Here is a 15,502-nt window from a genome sequence, read left to right as displayed (position 1 = left end):
ACATGGTAGGGGTCAATTGTCCAAGCGTTCAGCTGATGTTGAACCGGGATGAGATGACAGGAAAGGCAGTGCACGGGCTCAACCATCTGAGAAGTGCAGTGGGCATCGTTGTCATCAGGATGATGGAATAGGGGAAACCTGATTACTCAGGGAGAAAGATTTCACTGCAGAAGTGCCTGGAGTCCAAGCCAACACTAAAGGGTGAGTGTGTGAGGGGAACGAATGATTACAAAAGAGCCTTCCCCCCAAAGGAAACAGCAGTGACAGAACCTTTGATACAGAAAAGTGCCTGGCGATGAGAGGAGCTGAGAGTGAGGGACAAATCTCTGGAGAGTGGAAATGAAACAGGGGAAGAAGGGTGTCTCAAGAGGCTGGAAGGATAGGGCAGGGGCCAAATCACAGTATGGTGGAGACTGTTGTTGTTATCTTCACAGCCATGAAGAATCACTGAAGGGTTTGGAGTAAGAAAGCTACAAGGTAAGATCTGCCTTATGAAAGAGCTCTTCGGCTATTTCTGAACTGGTGGAAGAAAACAAAAATGTGCACAAGGAAAGCCTTTTTGCATCGCTCAGAACCACAGAGCAATGTTACATGGGAATAGTAAGTGATCCCATATTGAAGAGGCCTGGCCAGGTGAGTCTGTGTTCCTCTTAACAGGCTGTTGGAGTGGCCCATACTAGGAGGGGGTGACTCTCGCCAGAGCCTTGGTTTTTTGTTTTTTGGTTTTTTTAAAGATTTTATTTATTTATGTGACAGAGAGACAGCCAGCGAGAGAGGGAACACAGGGGGAGTGGGAGAGGAAGAAGCAGGCTCCCAGCGGAGGAGCCCGATGTGGGACTCAATCCCTGAACGCCAGGATCACGCCCTGAGCCGAAGGCAGACGCTTAACGACTGCGCCACCCAGGCGCCCCTCACCAGAGCCTTGTTTACTCGCTGAGCTCTCAAATGCCATCTCGGTGATGGGAAGGCCAGTGCCTCTCCACTTACTGGTTGACGTCTACAGAAGCAATCTGGGCCATTTCCCTTTCATTGAAGATTTTAATCTCTATTTGACTAGAATGTGGTCTCCACTGTTAACAGGGACTTTATCTGTTACGTCACTGTTGTGTCCCCAGCTCTTAAAAGAGTGCTCAATACTTAGAAGGTCGTACTCAATAAATAGTCATTGAATACTGAATACATGATTTTTAAAGGAAATATTTCTAATGAGAGGGTAGGAAAGTCCTACATTTATACCTTGATATGAATGATAAATGTGAGCACAGGCTTAAAGGTATGGAAGAGAAGCAATGGGTAAGGAGACTGTAGCAACTTGGCTACTGATTGATTATATGTATAGGTGTGGATAACTATGGGAGGCAAACAGGTAATGCCTGTGGGTTGAAACTCTTAATGGGACTGGCTGAAGATACACTTCTGAGTCAAGCTGTAACCTTGTGCTATGAAGAAGTTCTTCCAATGGGAGAGCAACTGTCATGTTTCGACATCAACTGGTCATTCAGCCTTGCTTTTCATTTCCAGTTTTGTTTTGTTTTGGTGGAAGGATTGTAGTGTTATCTTCGAAGGTAATCTCACCTAGCTATGAAACCCAAAGGACGTCCGGTCCTTGTTTCCAAGATAGGACCTGTAGAAAAATCCATCACTCTTGACTGTAGGATAAAATGGCAGCTCTGCTCCTTAAGGCCACGGTGTCTTCTCCTGAGCGTTTTTAGGGCTGTGCCTGAGGCTAAGGGCAGCACTTGAGATCACTCCTGTCTTCTCAACCTTTCTGTGCAGCTCAGAACAGAAAATCAATTTTATGTAGGAACAGTAAGTGGTCCCATATTGAGGAGGCCTGTACAGGTGAGTCCGTGCCCTCTGTCGGTTGTAAATCAGGTCGTTGCATATTCATACACGGAGAGACTGGCTAGGACGACCAGACTCAGGAGCGTGAGAGGAGAGTGCCATCCAGTGGCCAGCTGGGGACATGGCTGACATGCGGTGCGCTCCAGACGCTGACTTCTGCTTTGTCCTTCCAACCCTGGAACTGAGGTCAGACAAACCAGATTCTACCAGTGATATTTATCCTTCCATATTCCTGGGTTTTTCTTTTGGAGTAATCATTCATCTCTCTCCAGAGTTGCCGTGTTTCAAATTGCATCAAAAATTTAATAACTGTTACTGTTCAACATGAGAAAATGCCAAATTCCAAAATTACATTTGTTCTTAGTTTTGAAAATAAGGTGTGCCATTCATCCAACAGGGGTATATTATGCATCCACTAGGTGCCAAGAATTCTTACCCTCTTGGAGGTTATATTCTTACTGGGGAAGACAGACAGTAATGTATATAAACTGCACATACACACATATAGACATGTCTAGTCATGGTACATGCTAAAAGAAAGAAAGAAAGAAAGAAAGAAAGAAAGAAAGAAAGAAAGAAAGAAAGAAAGAAAGACAAAAGAAACAAGGTTAAAAACATAGAATCTGACAAGGTGATTGGTACCTTTTGGAATGGTGATCACACAAGGTCTCTCTGAGCACATTTGAGCAGCAACCTGAAATGAAGGGTCAGATAATGTGTATATCAGAGGAAGAGCATCCCAAACACAGGAAAAAAGCAAATGATAAAAATTATTGTCATATGAAATCAAGATTCTAGAGAAAATTTAAAATGATATCATCAGTGTCAAAATAAAAATAATTATACATAAAAGCCTAAGCTGTGAGTCTAAGCTCAACTTTTATACTTTAGACAGAAGAGTGCCAAAGTTAATTACAGTCAATCTTTGAATTAGGCATTCAGCCCTAAAACAACAAAATGCTACTATTTACAATTTATTTCAATGAAAAGGAAAGGGTTGGAAATGTAGATACACACCCCTCCCTACCCAAGTACACTCAAAAAGAACATAACCACACAGGCCACCCAGTGGTAGCTAAGGGCACTACCTCTGTCTGTCTCTACACACACACACACACACACACACACACACACAAATGGAGAAAGTTTCACATTCATCATGGTATACAGTAAAGATACAACTTTGGGAAAGATAACTTGTTTCTTTTCCTTCTTTTTTTGAGGTGTGATATACACAAATCTTTAAGGGTACAACTGGCATAATTTTTACATCTGTTACATATGTATAAATTTAACTACCACCCAGATTAATATGTAAAACATTCCCAGCTCCTCAGACTCTCCTTTGCTTGTTGTAATCATTATTCTGACTCTGTCACTATGCATTTATTTAGTTTAGTTATTTAGTTTAGTCTTTGAACTTATACATGAAATCACAGAGTATATATTCTTTTTATATCTAGGTTCTTTTGTTCAACATCACAACTGTCAAATTCATTCATGTTGTTATATGTAGCAATAATGTTTTCACTGTTGTCTAGTATTCTAGTATAAATATATACATATACAGTTGATATGTTGCACTGTTGAGAAACTTCTGGGTTATTTCTTGATTGGGATTATTATGAATAAATCTGTTATTAGCATTTTTGTACATGTCTTTTGGCAAAAATAAACATTCATCTTTGTTGAGTATGTCTCCAGGATTAAAATTATTGATTATAAACTGGGCCAGCTACATAATTTGTAGGGCCCAGTGCAAAATGAAAATGCAAGGACTCTTGCTTAAAAAGTAAAAGAAAAGTGCCGCCCACAATACTAAAATATAAAACTCTCCTTTTTCCCAGGATCTCTCTCAACTTCTCAAAGTGTTCTTTCATTTGCTATTTAATGTCACTTTAAAGGAAAATTAAAATGTTTAGATATTAGCATGAATTTGACCATTCACCTTCATATTGTGCATTGGCAGGGATTTGGGTTGTTTTTTTTTTTAAGATTTATTTATTTATTACTTGAGTTGCAGAAGGGGCAGAGGGAGAAAGGGAATCTCAAGCAAAGATTCCCAGCTGAATGTGGATCCCCACGCGGGGCTCAATCCCACCACCCCAAGATCATGACCTGAGCTGAAACCAAGAGTCAGTCTCTCAACCAACTGAGCCACCCAGGCACCGGGCAGTGGCAGGGTGTTTAATCTGTATGTGGCATCACTGCAATTAAACAATTTATATTTCATAGCTTGTACATGCATATGGATTCCATTCTTTTTTTTTTAAGGTTTATTTATTTATTCATTTGAGAGGATGGAGGGGCAGAGGGAAAGAATCTCAAGCCAACTCCCCGCTGAGCAAGGGCCCAAGGTGGGAGGTAGGGCTCCATCCTGACATCCTAAACTAAGCCAAAGTCAAGAGTCAGCACTCAACCCACCGAGCCCTCCAGGCACCCCATGGATTCCTTTCTTAACAGAACAGTGAAAATGCTGCATTGAACTAAACCAATATTTTTATTTTATTTCCAGGTACCTGCACATTATACCAACCCTTCCTACCCTCAGCTTACCAGTGAGAAAGAAGGACTAAAAGGAAAAAGAACTAAAGGTTACCCTCTCCTTTCCTTTCCTTTCCTTCCATGTTCTCATTTCAAGCATATGTGTTTGGCTAACGCAGGGAAGTAACATAAGTAAGAAATGATAGGATAGGATTCTTTGGTTTTTCACGTTTCCTAAAACAGCACTACCTTCTTTCTACATGCAATGCAAGTTCTGGCTCAATGGAAATGAGATGCTCAGGGATGTCAGCGGCCCCCATGGACCTTGTACTCCTCGGAGTCTCACTGACCTCTGAGGCAGTAGCTTGCACAGAATTTGGTGCTGAGGCATGGCACCTGCCGTACGTGAATGGGGCAGCAGAACTATGGCAGGCACACAAGGGACGCCTGGCTCCCGGCTCAGGCGTCTGCTCCACAGTCTCAACAAGACCGCACTTGCAAAAAAACAAGTTCAAAGAGAAAATTATTAAAAATTTCAAGATGTGGCCCGCCAGGCATTCGGCCATGCACAGAGCCCCACTGAGTTTCGGGCCCTGAGTGACTACACAGGTCATCTCTCCCTGAATCTGGCCCTGTTTGGAAGCAGCTTTGTTAAAAATTTTTCCAAAGGAGCTTTCCCAGTCTAACACTCCTACCAGCAAGATATGACAGTCCTGGTCGCTCTAACTCCTCACCAACACTTGGTATCATTTTGCCATCATCATATTGGGAGAGGATCGGTAGCTCCTGGTGGTTTTAGTTCGCATTTCCCTGATGGCTGACGGTGCTGATGTGGGGAGGCCTGTCCTCTACTTGGATAGCTTCTTTTGCTAAGGTACCTGTTACAACTTTTGTCCCTTTTTATGTTGGGTGGTTTATCTCTTTGTCATCGGTTTATAGGGGTTATTCATATTTTCTGCATTCTTTCCATGTGCGTATATATTGCAAATATCTTCCGCTCTGTACTCTTTCACTCTCTTAAGAGTGTTTTTTGATAAACAGCATTTATTAATTTTAATGAAGTCTAATTTATCAATTTATAGCTTTATAATAAGCTTTGATATCTTGGTCTCAGTTGTCCGATTTCATTCTTCTTCACTATTATCTTGGCCATTTCTTTTGAAATAAAAACTCTGCAATACCCTATGTGCCAACCTGGCATTTTCAAAAGTCTTCAGATCTAAATTCCTTAAATTACCCAGCAGAGGGAACCATGCTACAACCAAGTAAAACCAGACTATTTGGACTGGATTTGGACCACCGCAAATAATTAATGTTGTGTTTTGTCTTTCCAAACCAGAAAAGAGGAATCTTTAGTTTCTTTTCACATACTCTGGCTAATTAGCATTCCCAGAAGGTGCAACCACCAGCCGACTTATTATACCAACAATTGTTGCATTGAGAACTTTCTGGTGATCATGAACGCCAAGGTCATTCAATATTTGCAAGGATTTTCATCTTCTTCATTGCCACCATTCTTTATGGTACTGACAAATGTAACTTCTGTAGCTGTTTACAAACCCTTCCAGAAGCCATAGTTTCTGCTAGAGTACTGTTCCGTTTTCCACAGCAGTTCTGAATCTCAAAATAGACATGACTAAAACAACATCACAAATCCCTTAGCTAAAAATATTCTTTGAAATTAAATGAAAATTGCCTAGTATCCAGAAAAATATATAAATATATCCAGAACATATGTATATATAACATAATATTCTGTGTAATACATGTTATATACGGTGAACATATAGTCTTCTAATTTGTAGCTTGTCTCTTAATTTTCTTTTATTGTCTTTTGATAAGCAGAAATTCTTAATTTTCATGTAGTCAAACATCAATCTTTTTTTTATTTATGGTTAGTGTTTTTTATGCTTAAGAGATGCTTTCCTTTCCTCCCCAAAGTTCATACGGATATTCTACTAGAATATCTACTAGAAGACAATAGTCTTCTAAAAATTTTCTGGCTTTACCTTCAAATTTAGGTCTTGGATTGGTTTGCTAGGGCTGCCATTTAAAAGGTGGCTGAAATGACATCAATTGTTTCACAGTTCTGGAGGCTAAAAATCTGAAATCAAGGTATTGGCAGAGTTTGTTCCTTCTGAGACCTGTGAGGGGAACCTGTTCCAGGCCTCTCTCCTAGGCTTCCAGCGGCTTACCAGTAACCGTTGGTGTTTCTTGGCTTGTAGATGCATGACCCCAATTTGTGCCTTTATGTTCACATGACATTCTCCCTGTGTGCATTTTTGCATTCAAAATTCTTTTTATAAAGGCACCAGTTATATTGGATTAAGGGCCCATACTACTCTAGTATGAGCTCATCTGAACTTAACTTTTCTGAGAACTGGGCAGAGGACATCATTTAATCCACAACAGCCCTTTAATCAACCTCAAATTATTTTTGTATGTGATGTGGCAAAAAGGCAAACACCCAATTTTCCCAGAAGCATTCACTGAAAATCCCATTCACTCCCCAATCATCCAAAATACTCTCTTTTTTGTCTATCAGATGNAGTGTTTCTTGGCTTGTAGATGCATGACCCCAATTTGTGCCTTTATGTTCACATGACATTCTCCCTGTGTGCATTTTTGCATTCAAAATTCTTTTTATAAAGGCACCAGTTATATTGGATTAAGGGCCCATACTACTCTAGTATGAGCTCATCTGAACTTAACTTTTCTGAGAACTGGGCAGAGGACATCATTTAATCCACAACAGCCCTTTAATCAACCTCAAATTATTTTTCTATGTGATGTGGCAAAAGGCAAACACCCAATTTTCCCAGAAGCATTCACTGAAAATCCCATTCACTCCCCAATCAACCAAAATACTCTCTTTTTTGTCTATCAGATCTCTGTAAATGTTGGACGCTATATACTGTTTCACTGATCTTTTATTCTACCACATGGTCTTACTGTACCTCTATAATAACTCTTTTTTTTAATTTTTATTTATTTATTTGACAGAGAGAGACAGCCAGCAAGAGAAGGAACACAGGCAGGGGTTGTGGGAGAGGAAGAAGCAGGCTTTNATTTATTTGACAGAGAGAGACAGCCAGCAAGAGAAGGAACACAGGCAGGGGTTGTGGGAGAGGAAGAAGCAGACTTTTAGCAGAGGAGCCTGATGTGGGGCTCGATCCCAGAACACCGGGATCACGCCCTGAGCCAAAGGCAGATGCTTAACGACTGCGCCACCCAGGCGCCCCCTCTATAATAACTCTTGAAATGTGGAAGGGGAAGTCCTCCCATCTGAACTTTTTATTATTTTTTATTTTAAAAAATATTTTATTTATTTATTTTAGAGAGGGGGGGCATGCAAGTAAGGCGGGGGAGGAATAGAGGAAAAGGAACAAGCAGACTCCATGCTGAGCACAGAGTCCAATGCTGGGTTTGATCCCATGACCTGAGATCATGACCTGAGCCAAAATCAAGAGTCAGACGCTTAACCAACTGAGCCACCCAGGCGCCCCCCACAATCTGAACTTTTTAAAAGATGTCTTAATTATTTCTGGACTTCTGAAATTACACACGAATTTTGTAATCACCTTGTCAAGATTTTTATAATCACCTTTCACAAAAATCTGTTAAATTTTCACTGGAATTGTATTTTTTTCTAAAACATTTTTCCTTTCTCCTTCTCTTTTTCTAAAAGATTTTATTTACTTATTTGACACACAGAGAGCACAAGCAGGGGGAGCAGCAGGCAGAGGCAGAAGGAGAAGAAATCTCCACACAGAACAAGGAGCCTGGTACAGGACTCAGTCCCAGGACCCTGGGATCATGACCCAAGCTGAAGGCAGATGCTTAACCGACTGAGCCACACAGGCGCCCCATCACTGGAGTTGCATTATATCCATTATCTACTTTTAACAGATACTGGCTTCTCAGTCCAGAACCACAATCCATATTTCCCCATCTAAATATATATATATATATTCTTCAATGTCACCCACTGGAATTTCATACATTTTCCCATAGAGGTTTCATATGTACTAGGTATCTTTCATGCTACTACAAATGATTCTTTTATTTCATTTTCTACTAGCTTAATATTGGTGTGTAGACATGCAGTTATGTTTTGGAGATCAAATTCATGCCTAAAAGCCCTGCTAAACTCTCATATTAATATTTTAAACTTATCCATAGGTGTTTTTTCACCCTAGAGGATACCTGGCCAATACTCCTTAAAACTATGAAGGTCATGAAAAATTGAGAAAGTATCACAAACCAGAGGAGATTGAGGAGACATGGGAACGACAGGCAATGTGGTACCCTAAACTGGATCCTGGAACAGAAATGGAAAAACTAGCAAAATCCAAATAAAGTCTGAAGTTTACTTAACAGTAATATGCCAATGTAACTTGCCTAGTTTAGAAAATTTACCATGCTAATGGAACTGAGTGAGGAGTATGCAGAAACTCTCGCACTGCCTTTGCAAATTTTTGTACAAAAGTACATAAATAAAACCAAAAAAATTTATTTTTTTAATATGTGGTATTGCTGCAAAAATAAACAAATAGATCAATGAGAAGAATAGAGATCCAGAAATAAACCCATGCATATATGGTCAACAGATTTCCAACAAAGTGGCTAAAGCAATTTCATGTGGACTGAAAATCTTTCCAAAAAATGGCACAGGAACAACATGTCAGCTGCCTGAGAAAAAGAATTCATCCCTACCTTTTCCTCATACCAGACATCAAAATTTACTTACAGTGTATTCTGTATTTAATTGTAAAATGTAGAACTATAACAATTCTAGAAGAAAACATTTTCAACTTTGGAATACACGAAGATTTCTGAAGATGAGATACCAAAACACAACCATCAAGGGAAAAACTGGAAAAATAGATTTTATCAAAATTGAAAACAAAATTGTCTTGCAGGCATTATTGTAAAAATTAAAGGGCAAGCCATGAACTGGGAGAAAATATTTGCAACATGGATATCTGACAAAGTATTTGTATCCAGAATATATGAAGGACTCTTACAACTCAACAACAAGCAATAACCCAAATGTCCATCAACAGGAGAATGGATAAATCAAAGGTTACATACATTCATATAATGGAATGTCAGGGAAACAATGCTCCATGAATATTTTCATGTTTCTGGACAGTCTGCCTTCTTAAGCAAAGGAAACTGGCACATCATAGAATATCTCCTCTTCCCTGGCTTATCTGCTCCTCACACTGCAACGAGGTTAGACCTGGAGCCCTATGTTCTCATTCAAAAGATAATAAAACTTACCTCCCCCAGAGCCAAATGTTTGCAGTCCAGGGTAGGGACTTTCCCCTTTGCCTTCCTGGGAGCATTCATTTACCTTCCAAAGTATTTGCTTACATTAGAGAGACAGAGTTTCTCTTTCTCTCTCTCTCAGAAAGACAGAGCAGCAGCTAAGCAGTGTGTCGCCCATCTAAACTTCTAGATTTATAATTTTGGGTTTCCTCCCCCTTGGTGCGTCCACAGGATACACCTGGCTCTCATCACGTCACCCCAGAAGAGAGAGGAATGGAGGCCTGGGGAACCAATGCAGTGATTACCTCATGCTGTAGGTAATCCTAATAATCTGATCTCGGCCCTGGACCGCATATTTGCTTTTGGCATAAAAATGAACAGATATTAAAAACTTATCATGGAACACTCCTAGCAATAAAAAAAAAAGGAAAGGTAAAAACTACTCATCCATGGAACAACATGAATGAACCTTAAAGACATTATGTTGAGTAAAAGAAGCTAGACACAGAAGAATACCTACAGTATAGTTCCACCAATAAGAAGATCAAGAAGAGTCAGAGCTAATCAGATGGTAATGAAGGTCAAAACTGAGTTCCTATGTTACAGGTCTATGAGAAGAAGCATGAAGGAATCTTCTGGAGTGCTGGAAATATCCTATATTTTGATCTGAGGTTGGTAACATGGTTGTGTATATATGAAAAAAGTTAAGATTCGTGTGCTTTAGGCACCTTATTTTATGTTACGACTTAATAAAAAAAAACTTTAAAAAACATCAGCCAGTTTTGCGGGAACTAACAAGTGATTCTGAAATTCATATGGAAATACAAAGGGCAAAATTAGCCAAGGTACCCAAATAAGAACAAAGTAGAGGGACTTGGTCTACCAGCAAAAAGAAAGGAATTAAAATAGTGTGAGATTTGGCAAAATAGTAGACAAAGAGACAAGCGGAACAGAGCATAGTCTATAAACAGATCCATTAATGAAAGACATTGAGTTTATGAAGAAGACGAAGCTTTAGGGAAAAGATGATTTTTTCAGTAAACAGTGCTGAGTCAGTCAGAGTCATATAAAAAATAAAATTTGAAGTCCTAGTTTAAATCATATAAAAATCAATTCAAGGCAGATCATAACTTTTTACATGTGAAAAATAATAAAGTTTTCAGAAGAGAACTGAGAAGAATATCTTCATAACTTTAGGGTGGGATAACATTTTTTAAACAGGACACAAAAAAACAATGACCATAAGAGAAATAATCGGTAAATTAAACTATATTCATTTAGGAACTTCTTTTATTACTCTATCGAGAGAGCAGAAAAGCAAGCCGCAATAAAGGGAGAAATATTTGCAACATATACAACTGCCAAAGGCTTCATATTCAGCATATGTAACAAATTTCTTCAAACAAAAATAAAATAAAGAAACAGGAGCAGATCCTTGACACAGGGTATATCCAAATGGCTAACAAACTTATGAAAAAGTTCTCAATGTCATTGCAGCTGAAGGGAATGTAAATTGTTATAACCACTTTGCAAAACAGGTTTGGCATTATTTACTTAAGCAGAAATATGTCTGTCCTATGACCCAGTAATTACACGTTTGGGTATGTACTTGGCAGAAATATGTGCACCTAGGCAAGAGATATGAACTAGAATGTTCCAAGAAACACTATTGCTAATAACTCCAAACTGGAAACAATCTAAATGTCATCAAAATATAAATAAATTGTAGCACAGTCACTAATGGATAGCTTTTCACACTAAATCTATAGGCAGTAACACAGATGATTCTCAGCATTATGCTGAATAAGAGAAGCCCAGGTACAGTGGAATACGCACTGAATGATTGATTTGGGGGAGAAGGGAAGGGGCAAGAGAACAGCCTCTGTAGGGTTAGCATTGTTCTATTTCTTGACTTGGGTGATGCTTGCTAACGCATTCCTTCAGTGATAACTCACTGAGCTGTAACATCTGTCTTGGTGTATTTTTCTGTATGTATATTATACTTAACAATTACAAAAATTTTTAAATGCATGGACCACTTCTCAAAAAAATTTTTTGGAAGAGTTGGAGGAAGATTTGATGAGATAGAATTCCATAAGATTTTAACTATTTGATATTATTTAGATTTGAGCAGACAGCATAATGTAAACACTGTTAGTGGTCCCAAATATCCCCCAACGAATGGCAGAGTAGACTAAAAGGATTTCAGAAATCTCCTAAATACTGGAGGCTTATTATCTCACCAGGACTCTCTCCTTTCCTCCTTTTCCCCCACCATCACCTGCCCTGTAATCTTCAGGTTTACTTTTGGAAACTTGGTATGTTCTGAACCTGACGCTGACTATACCTGTGTGATGAGGAATGGGCATCTGTTCCCATTCATAATGTAGTTTACAATATGGAAATCATACCAATGTTGCATTTTTCATAAATTATAAGTATACACCTTCATACGTGTGTTATTTTGCAGTTCACCCCATAAATGTACTTGCTTTATTTTTCTTAAGTGCAGAGGCATATGAGGAAATCATTATGAACACAGACTTTGGAATTAGATTAACCAGGCTTCAGATCCCAGTTCTGCCACTTTTTAAGTGAACAACCTGACCTAGCATGTTTCCTCATTTTGTCATTCGGGGGAATGTGACTAACTCACAGAATTGTTGTAGGGACCAAAGAAGGTGGTAAGTGTAACATTCTCAGGATAAGGACGGAGCTCAAAGTCAGCATTCGGCAACATCATGTGATGGTGGTGTGGTGATGTTCGTGAAGTATCATTCTGGAAACTATTTAGGAGTTCAACTGGAAAAGGCAAAGTCCGTATTTTTTGTTTGTGGTATTAGCGCTGGGGGTGAGGGTGGAAGTATTGGTTTACAGCCTTGCTGATTAGAAAGCTCAAAAATCCATACATCAGATTCCACAAAATTAAGATCACAGCAGGTGGTAAATCATGGCAAGGATTGTCATCTAGACATTTCTCCAAAGAAGGCATACAGATGGCCAACAGACACATGAAAAGGCGGTCGGTCAATATCATTTGTCATCAGGGAAATGCCTATCAAAACTACAATGAGATATCACCTCATAGCTGTCAGAAAAACACAAGAAACAACAAGTGTTGATGAGGAGGTGGAGAAAACGGAACCCTCGTGCACTCTTGGTGGGAGTGCAAACTGGGGCAGCCACTCTGGAAGACGGTAGAGGGGTTCCTCAAAAAGTTAAAAAGAGAACTACCCTACAACCCAGTAATCATACTAATGGGTCTTTGCCCCCAAAATACAAAAACACTAATTAAAAGGGATACATGTACCTCTATGCTTATAGCAGCATTGTTTACAACAGCCAAATTATGGAAGCAGACCAANAGTAATCATACTAATGGGTCTTTGCCCCCAAAATACAAAAACACTAATTAAAAGGGATACATGTACCTCTATACTTATAGCAGCATTGTTTACAACAGCCAAATTATGGAAGCAGACCAAATGGAAGCAGACCAAGTGTTCATCGATAGATGAATAGATAAAGAAGATGTGGTGTATAAAAATCCAATGGAACATTATTCGGCCATAAAAAAGAATGAAATCTTGCCATTTGCAACAACATGGATGGATCTAGGGGGTATAATGCTAAGCGAAATAAGTCAGAGAAAGACAAGTACCATATGATTTCACTCATATGTGGAATTAAAGAAACAAAACAAATGAGCAAAGGAAGAAAAGAGAGAGACAAACGGAGAAACAGATTCTTAACTATAGAGAACAAACTGGTGGTTACCAGAGGGGAGGTAGGTGGGGGATGTGTGAAATAGGTGACAGGGATTAAGAGCACACTTACCCTGATGCGCACTGAGCAATGCACAGAATTGTTGAATCCCTGTGTTGTATACTTGAAAGTAATATGACACCATATATTACCTATACTGGAATTAAAATTAAAAACTTAATAGAAAAATAAAGCACTGGGGAGCCTGGGTGGCTCAGTCAGTTAAACGTCTGCCTTTGGCTCAGGTCATGATTCCAGGGTCCTAGATCAAGCCCCGCACTGGGCTCCCTGCTCAGTGGGGAAGCCTGCTTCTCCCTCTCCCTCTGCCACTTCCCCTGCTTGTGCTCTCTCACTCTCTGTCAAATTAATTAATTAATTAATTAGTTAAATCTTTAAAAAAAATAAAGAGCCAATCAGGAAAAAAAAAAAGAAAGATTATAATCTTTATGACAGAAGAATCCATCAGTTTGAATGTGTTGAGTCATTTCAAAAATCTTCTGAAGGATATGCTAGGATTTATTTTGACTGGAAAAGTTTAGACTGGGAGGGAACGGGACTGCCTTTTGCTGAAGTTCACAGGGTGGGTAAGACAAGAATTTAAAGTTACAAAGGAAACTCCCTAAGGTGAGTTCCAGGTCACAGGTAAAAACAAAAGAAGTCATGATTACACTCTTGAATTTAATGCATGGCAAACATCAACTGAACACTTTGTACTTAGTTTTAGGTCCCACTCATCCTATGAGAACCACAGCATCTATTGGGGACAGAGCAGTGAATTTGTTACCAGCTATGAGACCAGTGAAATTCTGACATACTGTCGGACAGGTGCAAAGGGGGACTTGAGGAGGATAGAGGGAAGATGGGTGTACAGAAGGAACAAAACTGTTACTGCTCAATTAAGAAGGATAGGGGATAGGGAGGGAGGGCTATGCAACTGTCTGCTTTAGCCCCTTTGGGGCCACAAATGATTCCTATTTGAACAAAAACACACATTAAGTCCTAAAGTTTAGATACCAAAATATGATTGGCCCCAAATACTTTTGTGGCAAATATATGTCACATTTAACCCACTAGACTTAAAATGATAAGGATGAAAGCCTACTAATATAATTTACAGTCAGTAAGACCAACAGCAACTCACCACAATGCTGATGATGTGCTGCTTAAACATAGAGTCCTTCCTAAAAGGTTCAGTCCTTCCTACGACTTACTGAATCAGTAAGACCCCAGCCAGGAAGACAGAAACCATACCAGTTCTTTTAACAGAAAGAATTTGCTATGTGGAATTGATTAAACAGATGCTGGAGAATTAAAAATGTAAAAAGAGGATTTTCAGACTTAGGCAGTGAAAGTAACTACCAGAAGCAACTCTGAGCCCCCAGGGCTGGAGGAACAAAGGGAAGATGTGGGGGTTACATCCTGGCAGAGGAACCAGGGAAGCCAGAACTCTGGCCTCTGAGAATGAGCCCGGCCAGCCCATTGCTGGTGTCTCTGAGCGGGAGCAATGAAGCTGATTCTGGGAGGACGGCACCAACTACACCTGCCAGGGTGAGGAGACACTGTGGGACACCGCTAAGAACAGCAAATAGGAAGCCCAGTCCCCCGGCTGCTCCTCCAGCGGTCAGCGTTCATCCAGCGCCCCCTATTGATGGAACCTGAAGGACCCGGCTGACAAAGGCTTGCAGAGTCCTGGGTTCTGCATCCCCACACGGAGCCCAGCCAAGGGGACGACTGAGCTGGGTTTATTCTGTTTCCAAGTCTTCCTGGGGAGAAGGAAGTAGCATACTTAGGGGGCCTCTGAAAATCCTGCCCGTCCTCTCACTTCCTTCCAGCAAAAACACTTCTTTCTTTTCAATTACTTTAGATCATTTTTCCTAAGATGAAGGTAGTTGATCTAAGTTTAGGGAACTGATTTTGTACACTTGGGTTATCTGTGAGGGAAAGAGGGAAAGCACCCGAGGTAAATCGTTTATTTCTCTATTTTAAGGCGGTGCCCAACCTTCACAACTCCCTCTCAAGGACCGGAGCTGAGACTGGCTCTCAGGTTTTCTTTATATCGGTTCAACTATTTCAACACATTTCTTCACTTCCACGGCCGCCGTCCCGTTATGAAGAGCCTGGGACCTAGAAGTGG

The 15,502-nt window shown here is 40.0% G+C and overlaps 2 long non-coding RNA genes across 3 annotated transcripts in view; one reads left to right on the top strand and one right to left on the bottom strand.

Annotated features, from left to right (window-relative positions):
- Positions 1-9,098, top strand: part of LOC117804000 — a 28,198-nt gene extending 19,100 nt beyond the window's left edge. Inside the window, exons 2-5 of one of the 2 annotated variants that reach the window (XR_004628148.1) lie at positions 435-477; positions 1,876-2,031; positions 4,361-4,439; positions 8,512-9,098. This is a non-coding gene — a long non-coding RNA (uncharacterized LOC117804000). The remainder of the gene's footprint in view (positions 1-434; positions 478-1,875; positions 2,032-4,360; positions 4,440-8,511) is intronic. The other variant, XR_004628149.1, reaches the window with a different exon arrangement.
- The window catches only part of LOC105235789, a 78,949-nt gene that overhangs the window by 62,583 nt on the left and 864 nt on the right, over positions 1-15,502 (bottom strand). Inside the window, exon 2 of the long non-coding RNA XR_002141896.2 lies at positions 2,488-2,539. This is a non-coding gene — a long non-coding RNA (uncharacterized LOC105235789). The remainder of the gene's footprint in view (positions 1-2,487; positions 2,540-15,502) is intronic.

This window comes from Ailuropoda melanoleuca, chromosome 10 (assembly GCF_002007445.2).
Source record: "Ailuropoda melanoleuca isolate Jingjing chromosome 10, ASM200744v2, whole genome shotgun sequence".
In the NCBI taxonomy this organism is placed as follows: Eukaryota; Metazoa; Chordata; class Mammalia; order Carnivora; family Ursidae; genus Ailuropoda; species Ailuropoda melanoleuca.
This window is presented reverse-complemented; position numbering and strand designations above follow the sequence as displayed.